The sequence below is a fragment of the Triticum aestivum genome, chromosome 2A (assembly GCF_018294505.1).
Source record: "Triticum aestivum cultivar Chinese Spring chromosome 2A, IWGSC CS RefSeq v2.1, whole genome shotgun sequence".
NCBI classification, from domain to species: Eukaryota; Viridiplantae; Streptophyta; class Magnoliopsida; order Poales; family Poaceae; genus Triticum; species Triticum aestivum.
The window spans coordinates 66066398-66074761 of NC_057797.1; the positions used below are offsets into that span (position 1 = coordinate 66066398).

Here is an 8364-nt window from a genome sequence, read left to right on the forward strand (position 1 = left end):
AAGCCTCAGAGACCTAGGTGGTGTTTGGTTCTCTAGTCCTAGGACTTTTTCTAGTCCCAACTAAAAAGTCTCTAGTCCCTAAAAAGTCCCTCCCTGTTTGTTTCCAGAGACTAAAAAGTCCCTAGTCCCTTCCTAGAGGTTATTAAATGACCATGTTGCCCCTAGTATATAGAAAAATAACAATCAAACAACATTATAGGGTGGCGGGCCAATGGGTGCATGAAGGGGCATTGTTGGAAAAGTCCCAAAAAGTCCCAAAAAGACTCTCCTTGAGAGTCTTCTTCATTTAGTCCCAAATGCCTAGTTTAGTCCCTAAAAAGTCTCTCCCGTTTGATAAAAAATCTCTAAAAGGGACTTTTTTTAGTCCCTACACAAAAAAGTCCCCGGAAACAAACACCCCCTAGTGCGATGCGTTAGATGGGCTAACAACATGACCAAACTAAGCAAGTTACATGCCTGCCTTTTACATGGGCTAGCACGGACAACCAACAACGTACCAGAAGATGTCACACGTAGCAAGGCTATTGGGCTTGATATGGGCTAGCAACGAACCGTGCGGCCGCAACCTCTATCTAGCCCAGTTTGGGTCATCCTCAAGCTTCGGCACATGCATGGATGAACATATATAGACGCACAACTACCACCAAATCCTGCTGTATTGAACAATTTAGGCCATGGATTGCATCAACTCTAAACATAAAATTTGTTTCTCTATTCCTCGTGACCCATTCCACCAGAGGGCACACGATATTGTCCAGTAACGAAGGAGATCAAAAAATGAGCTAGGCCAGCCATGGGGAACGACCAGATGCACTGTCGACAGAACCACGCGAGGGAGCGTCATCCGGCCATGGGGAGTGATCAGGCGCACTATCGAGAGAACCACATGGGAGAGCGACCTCGTCCGCCCGGGGAGCCCTCGTAGTTTGTGTGCTGCCACGGCGAGCTAGGTTGAGGAAAGCAACGGGGATGAGTTCTTGCAAGCGATGCCTTTCTTTTTTGTGTGTTGCGCTGTGTATGTCCGGTTCTGTCGAGAAGAAAGAATGAATGAGAGAGAAGGAACGAAGCGTTATTGTCACTTAGCGGTGGCAAGCCTTTGTAAATTTCACCAGTTGCTGATCAGACGGCTGTGGACTTCTCAGCTCTACAGTATCAACGGCTATAGCAATTCGGGTGATGTGGCTTCCTGAGAAGCCAGGAAAATAAGCTAATGGGGTGTCTCTATTTAGATATAGAAGATTATTCACACAAGACCTTACAAAGTCATACAACAGTAAGACTGAAGCCCAACGTCTAGGCAACAAAAATGTCGCTACTCCTATCCAATTGATGAAGGGATGTTGATAGTCTGTGCCTAGTATCAAACAGACCTCGCAGTCAAACCTAACATCTAAGACCTGAGGTCCCAACCAGAACGCCTGCCGGATATGGGGCACCTACCAGTCCGGCGCACTCCTTAACCAGGACGTCTGCCGAGTATGAGGCCGCCGCATCCACCTACCACCAATCCATCCACAGTGATGTACTGTTGCATCTATCTTGCCCGGCCTAGCTGCCGTCGACGCCACCACGACGCCAGACAATGCCACCATCCTGCGCGAGTCCATCTCCGCGCATCGGGCACCGAGTCTCCACCGCGCCACGCCGTCGAGATCCGCCGCCATAAATGGGCAACTTGAAACACCACTCTTCCTCTTGTCCCCTCCAGCCAACACTTGCTTCAAAACGATGCCTTCATGGTTGTAATATGAACTATTCTCTTCTTTTTTAGCTCGATGGTGTTATGTGTTTTTTTGTCAACTAGAGCCTGTGTGGTCCGAAGCTCCTCGCTCCGACTTCCCTGTAAATCGGTTTTCTCTTCTCGTGAGTGTTTTTTATACTGATATAAGAAAAAATAAATTCTAATGCAAGATTAAAATAATGTTCATAAATTTATAAATTATACTAGATTTTAAAAGAACATCGTTAAAAAACATTGAAATTTTCCAAAATGTTCAAAAAATAAATAAAATGTTTTTTCTATTTATAAATATTCAAAAGTGTAAACATTCAAGGTTGTAAAATAGATTATTTTAATTTGTTTTGACAAGTCAAATGCCAGGGATGGTGACTAGTTATTTGACTACTCAAAACAAGTCAATACAGGGTCGAAACCGGTTTGGGGTTGATTCTTGTCCGGTTTTAAAAGTTTAAGGTTGCAAAGTAGACGGTTTTAGAGTTTGGGTTGGATGTTGACTAGGCATTTGACTAGTCAAAACAAGTAAAAAATGGTTGAAACCGCTAAAGATTGATTTTTGTCCGGTTTTGGTAGTTTGAGGTTGTGAATTAGATGGTTTCAAAGTCAACCCTGTTTGGATACTCTAACTCAGTTGGAGGTTAGAGTTAGATTCTAACCCTGAACTAACTCTAGCAAAAAAAGTGTTTGGATGGCAGGGTTAGATAGAGTGCGGATACGTCGAGGCGCCTTCACGAATGGTGCGAGAGGGAGGAAGGAAGAGGACGAGAAGCTTTGAGAAAGTGGGGAGGGATCTGCTGCGGGGAGAGCAAGAGAAAAATGTGTTTTTAGTGGTCCCGAGAAGAACTAACCCAAATAAACACCTCTTAGATGGGTTAGATTTTTTGGAAGGGTTAGATGCATCTAACCCAAACTAACACTCCTGTTTGAATATATTTTGGTTAGTTGAGTCCAAACTAACCCAAACTAACTCTAATCTATAAATCCAAACAGGGCAAGTGTTGTATCTTAGACTTGGGTGATAATTCAGGGTTCTAATGTGAACTCTTCTCTCTTTCTTTACCTCGACGGTGTCATGTGTCTTGTGTTGTCAATTAGAACCTGTGTGGGCCGGAGCTCCTTCCTCCGACTTCCCTATAAATCGGTTTCTCTTTTCTCTGAATTATTGTAAAAAGACATTTATTCATTATTTTGACACAAGTCTTGCACAAACCGATGATATAGGGATGTAGCTTAGGGACTTTGCTACACTTACGGACGGCCAGCCCACGGAAAACAGCTACGCGCAGATGGGGAGTCAGCTGATTGACGCTCAAAATTTCACTTTGCGTGAACTGCGGGCTCACATAGCTCTCTCGTTCTGCCACGGCAATGCGTAGCCAGCTTTCCGTACAAGTTATCCGTAAGTGTATCATTTTCGGTAGCGTAGTTAGGTCATCCCCACTGCGCTAGTGTCTAGATGGCAATCCTCGGGAGCAAAGAAGAGCCGGTCGTGTTGGAGGTCAAACGTGAAGCGCGTGTCCAACATATGCCCCGCGCCTATCACTGACCTCTCAGCGTACGACGCGACGGTGAAACACGCGTAGTGGGTATGCTGATGCGTCACTGCCATGAACAGCAGCTCCGGCTTGATAAAGAGCGCGGCCGATTCCGGGTAGAAGTGGAGCGTCACGCTCGGGAAGTGCGCGCGGATACTGTCACATGCCCCGCGGAAGCAGAGCTCGAAATTCTGCACCGGCCCGGGCGCGCAGTGCACCCCGCGGCTCTGCATGTGCGCCACGACCTCGGCCGCCAGGACATGGTACGCGGCCGGGGCCAGCACGGTGTACGCCGTCCCAACGTCGATGGTGCACCCGCCGCGGAGGGTGCGCGGGTCGCGTTCGAACATCGCCGGCGTGATCGCCGTGAGCCTTCGCCCGCCCAGGCTGATGCCGACGAGGTGGACGTAGTACATGCCCCCTCCTTGGGCGAGTTCCCGGTGCAGCAGCGCCGTGCTCCGTGCGTGCGATTGGTCCGGGATGTCGGCGCCGAACCGGAGGAAGCCACGCCGGTGGAGGTGCTCGTGCTCCTTGCCGACGAGGCAGTAGGAGAAGCGCGAGGCGGTGAGGCCGCGGTCCGAGAGCTGCCGGATCAAGGAGGTCGGGTGCCTGTCGAGGCTCATTACGCCGGCCCAGACGCCGTGGTTGCCGAACTGGTGCGTGGAGTGCGCGCAGCCGAAGACAAGGCCGTCCACACTGCTGATGGGGCTGCCGGGGCCGCTGCCGTCGAAGACGAAGTTGTCGGTGCTAAGGAAGCCCTGCGCGCTTGAGCCGTGGTACTGGTACTTGACGTCGAAGATGCAACGGCCCCGGCTGCCGCGCTTGTACGGAGCCGTGCAGCGATGGTCCGTGGATGCAATGGCGTGGTAATGAGGGGAGACGGCGGTGTTGAAGATAGAGCCCTCCTGCTTCATCTCCGGTATGCATGGTCGGCACCGTATCCACGTCAGGGGGCGGACGAGGTCCAGCGCGAGCTTTTGTAGAAGTGCTGGGTTTCGCCGCTGCCGACGCCGACGTGGACGCTGTAGACAGGCCCCGTCAATGGGATCATCTTGGGGCGTATGGACGTGATGTTCACGCCGCCCTCGGCATCACCTTCCGGCAGGAGCTCCTCGAGTATGCCAGCTTCAGTGCGGTAGTGGGGCACGAGGGGCAGGCTGAATCCAGCCGCACCGCTGCTGTTGGTGGTGCCGGCGGCGAGGCTCACCGGATTTAGCACGACAAAGAATAAGAACAACATGCAAGCGTATACGCTCGACATGGCTGAAGTGTCTGGTTGGATTAGCACAATGATCCTTCGCTTGGATGCCGCATCTTATAGATAGACGTACATCAGAACATTTATCTTCGTACTACATCAATACATGTATTACATACACATCATCTAATGTCTCTGATTGAGCAAAACAATGATCTTTGGATTGGAGTAGTAGATAGATACACATCATTTAATGTCTATGGTTTATCTGAACAATGATCCATGGCTTGGAGTAGATAGATATGCATCATTTAATGTCTCTGGTTTATGAGAACAATGATCCTTGGCTTGGAGTAGTGTAGATAGATACGCATCATATAATGTCTCTTGGTTTTATCTTTATCAGAACACTGATCCTTGGCTTGGAGTAGTAGATAGATACGCATCATATAATGTATGAAAACAATGATCCTCGACTTGGAGCGGTGGATAGATACGCATCATTATCTCAGAAGATGCGGATGTGGACTATTGCTTCTGTCAGAATATGTACTCATGATTTTGCACAGCGAAGATACAGGAGGGAGGGGGGGGGGGGGGGGGGGGGGGGCGAGTCCTTTCTCAGCCCGAGCTCATTGAGCTCGGGTGAACAGTAAAATCAATAAACATTTTAAAAATGTTCAAAAAATTCTGAATTTTTTTTGTGATAAACATTGACAAATATTCTAACTGCTTGCAAAATTTCATCTTCATATCACATTCGTACAAGGCGTGGCAAAAAAAAAATCAGTGCTCCAAAATGCTTTGAAAGTAGCATTTTCGGAGCATCGATTTTGTTTTTTTTTGTCACGCCTTCCACGAATGTGATCTGAAGATGAAATTTTGCAAGCAGTTAGAAATTTTGTCAAAGTTTATCACAAAAAAATTTCAGAATTTTTTGAACAGTTTTAAAATGTATTTTGATTTTACTGTTCACCCGAGCTCATTTGAGCTCGGGAGTAGATACTCCGTGTCGGGGGGGGGGGGGAGGGATTTCTCCTTACTATTTTAATAGATATGCGTCGAGAGGAACGGATAGGAGGCCTCTGAGCAGAGGACAAAGGAGCTCGACATGGCGACATCAGTGCAGTAGACTGCTGCTCAAAGAGAGATGAAGTTACGATCATCGAAACCAAAAATTTACAACACGAATGTTGTGGGAACTGCGAGCTTAGGCTGCTGGTCAAAGAAAATTTCAAATGATCAATCGTGCGCGACGAATCTGACAAAATTCGTCCAGAATAGCTCCAAACGGGAAGATGAGATTAAGAACTTACGACCGACGAAACTACGAACCGATCGCCTGAACGAAACTGTAGCATCGAGGTTGAAGAAGACACCACGTAAACACCTCACATCCCTCCCGTTTCTCCTCGTGCAGGGGCCCACTCGCTGCGCTGCCGCTCGGCCTGACTCGAGAGAAACTGCCGATTTGAGCGTTTCTAGGGAGCCAGGCCCAGAAGTGCTTTAAGAAGCATGCGATGCACGCCCAATAGTGTATGCAGGCTACCAAACAGGCTGGATACTTCTCGCGCGGGCCTGGTTGAGGCCTATGCAGGCAACCAAACACACCCTAGAGTGTCCTAACCAAACATGGCGGTACACCCCCAAACTTAAAAGATGCTTCGCTAAATTGTGAGCCTCGAAATTCGAACTCCTATACTCGTGAACAAAATTACATCTCAAGAAAGAGCGACTATGATCTATAATTTCATGTAATATTGCTCCATAACTAGTCAAGTGCCGCTGCTTGATATCATCCACCACAACCTTGCAGTCAGAAGCAACATGAATGCTTTGAAGATTGAGGTCTTCAATGAGTGCTAGTGCCTCCAGGATCGCCAAGGCTTCAAGTGTCGGAAGGTCAGCTATACCCTTGAAAACAATGGCCGATGCCCCTTGGAAGACTCCTTGATTGCGGCAGATAGCTGCTGCAACTCCTCGGCCCCTATTACGTGTGATGGAGGCATCAACATTGATATTAAGAAACATGTCAGGCGGCCGAATCCAATGTGTAGGTCGGGCCATTGGTTGTCATACTGTGTTGTTGCTTGGCTTGTTAAGGGCATAAAGATCTGCTAGATAAGATTGGATGAACTGGCTTGTTGATATCGGACTCTGGAAGATATCCTCGTAAATGGCCTTCCTCCTTGCTCGCCAAACAACCCAGAGAGTGACTACCAGCAGTAAAAATTCTTTCTGTGGTAGATCAGTGTGCATCGCAAAGATCCAGTTCTGTGGTTTTTAGAAGACTTGATCATACCTTGGGGTCCCGGCTAGGTTTTGGGTCGGCCTTAACAAAGCTTGGCCTGGTTTTTTAGGTACTCACCCAACTGTCATCAACTTTGGTGATAGTGTGGCACTAGTTTTAATTGTTTTTACTGCCCATGTCTTAAGAACTACACTTCATTAACTTCTTTGCTGATAGCGTGCGCAAGCGCGGGATCTGCGTGAGCTCGATCTGGGTGACAGAGCGGCATTGGATGTGGAACGGCGCCGGAGCAGCGGAGCGCCTGAGAAGCGTGAAGAGTGAAGACGGCCTCGTCTCCCTCACGGTGCACCCACCATGGTAGCACGGCCCCTACCCCAACACGCCACGGCGCCATGGCTCCGTGCGCCTGGTAATATGGCTTCATTAGATGTAGTAGTGCTATGTGCTCCGTCGCTTGGAACAGGGGCGTGAGATCTCTCTGTCGCCTCCCCTCCCCTCCCATTCGTCGCCCCCCCGCGCGGGCGACCCAGGGGCTCCAACCCTAGCTGTCAGGTCACCGCTCCTTCCTTTCCTCCCCTCCGGTGATCGGCGCCAGGCATAGCCTATGCGTGCGACGGCGATGGCGGATGCACTCCTCCCTCTCGCAGGTCATAGGGTGATGTGGGGCGCCCTAGCTCGAGGGTGTGACCCCGATCTGGACTGCGGCGGCGCCGATCTGGTTCATGACGGCCCAGATATGGACTACGACGGTGTGGCGGCCGTCCGGCGTCCTAATGGCAGTTGTGGTGGCAGTGTTGGCGACGGTGACGGCTATGGCGCGGTGGCATTAGAGGCGGCGTGGGTTGTGGGCGCGGCTGTTGGGGAACGCAATATTTCAAAAAAAAAAATCCTACGATCATGCAAGATCTATCTAGGAGATGCATACCAACGAGAGGGGGAGAGTATGTCTACGTACCCTCATAGACCAAAAGCGGAAGCGTTATGAAACACGGTTGATGTAGTCGAACGTCCTCGCGATCCAACCAATCAAGTACCAAACGCATGGCACCTCCGCGATCTGCACATGTTCAGCTCAGTGACGTCCCTCGTACTCTTGATCCAGTTGAGGTCGAGGGAGAGTTTCATCAGCACGACGGCGTGATGACGGTGATGATGAAGTTACCGACGCAGGGCTTCGCCTAAGCACTACAACGATATCACCGAGGCGGAATTATGTGGAGGGGGGCACCGCACACGGCTAAACAATCAACTTGTGTCTATGGGGTGCCCCCTCCCTCGTATATAAAGGAGGGGAGGAGGGGAGGGCCGACCCTCTCTATTGCGCGCCCAAGGGGGAGTCGTACTCCCAGTAGGAGTAGGTTTCCCCCCTTCCCTAGTTGGAGTAGGAGAAGAAGGAAGAGGGAGAGAGGGGGAAGGAAAGGGGGGGCGGCCCCCACCCAATTCGGATTGGGCTTGGGGACGGCGCCCTCCACCTGGCCGCCTCCTCCTCTCTCCACTAAGGCCCAATAAGGCCCATTAACTCCCCGGGGGGTTCCGGTAACCCCCCCGGTACTTCGGTAAATGCCCGAACTCACCCAGAACCATTTCGATGTCCAAACATAGCCTTCCAATCTATCGATATTTATGTCTCGACCATTTTGAA

The 8364-nt window shown here is 50.0% G+C and overlaps 1 pseudogene; it reads right to left on the reverse strand.

The window, feature by feature from the left end:
- Window positions 1-3164: 3164 nt before the first annotated feature.
- LOC123184746 (protein ASPARTIC PROTEASE IN GUARD CELL 1-like) lies at window positions 3165-4653 on the reverse strand (annotated as a pseudogene).
- Window positions 4654-8364: the final 3711 nt, after the last annotated feature.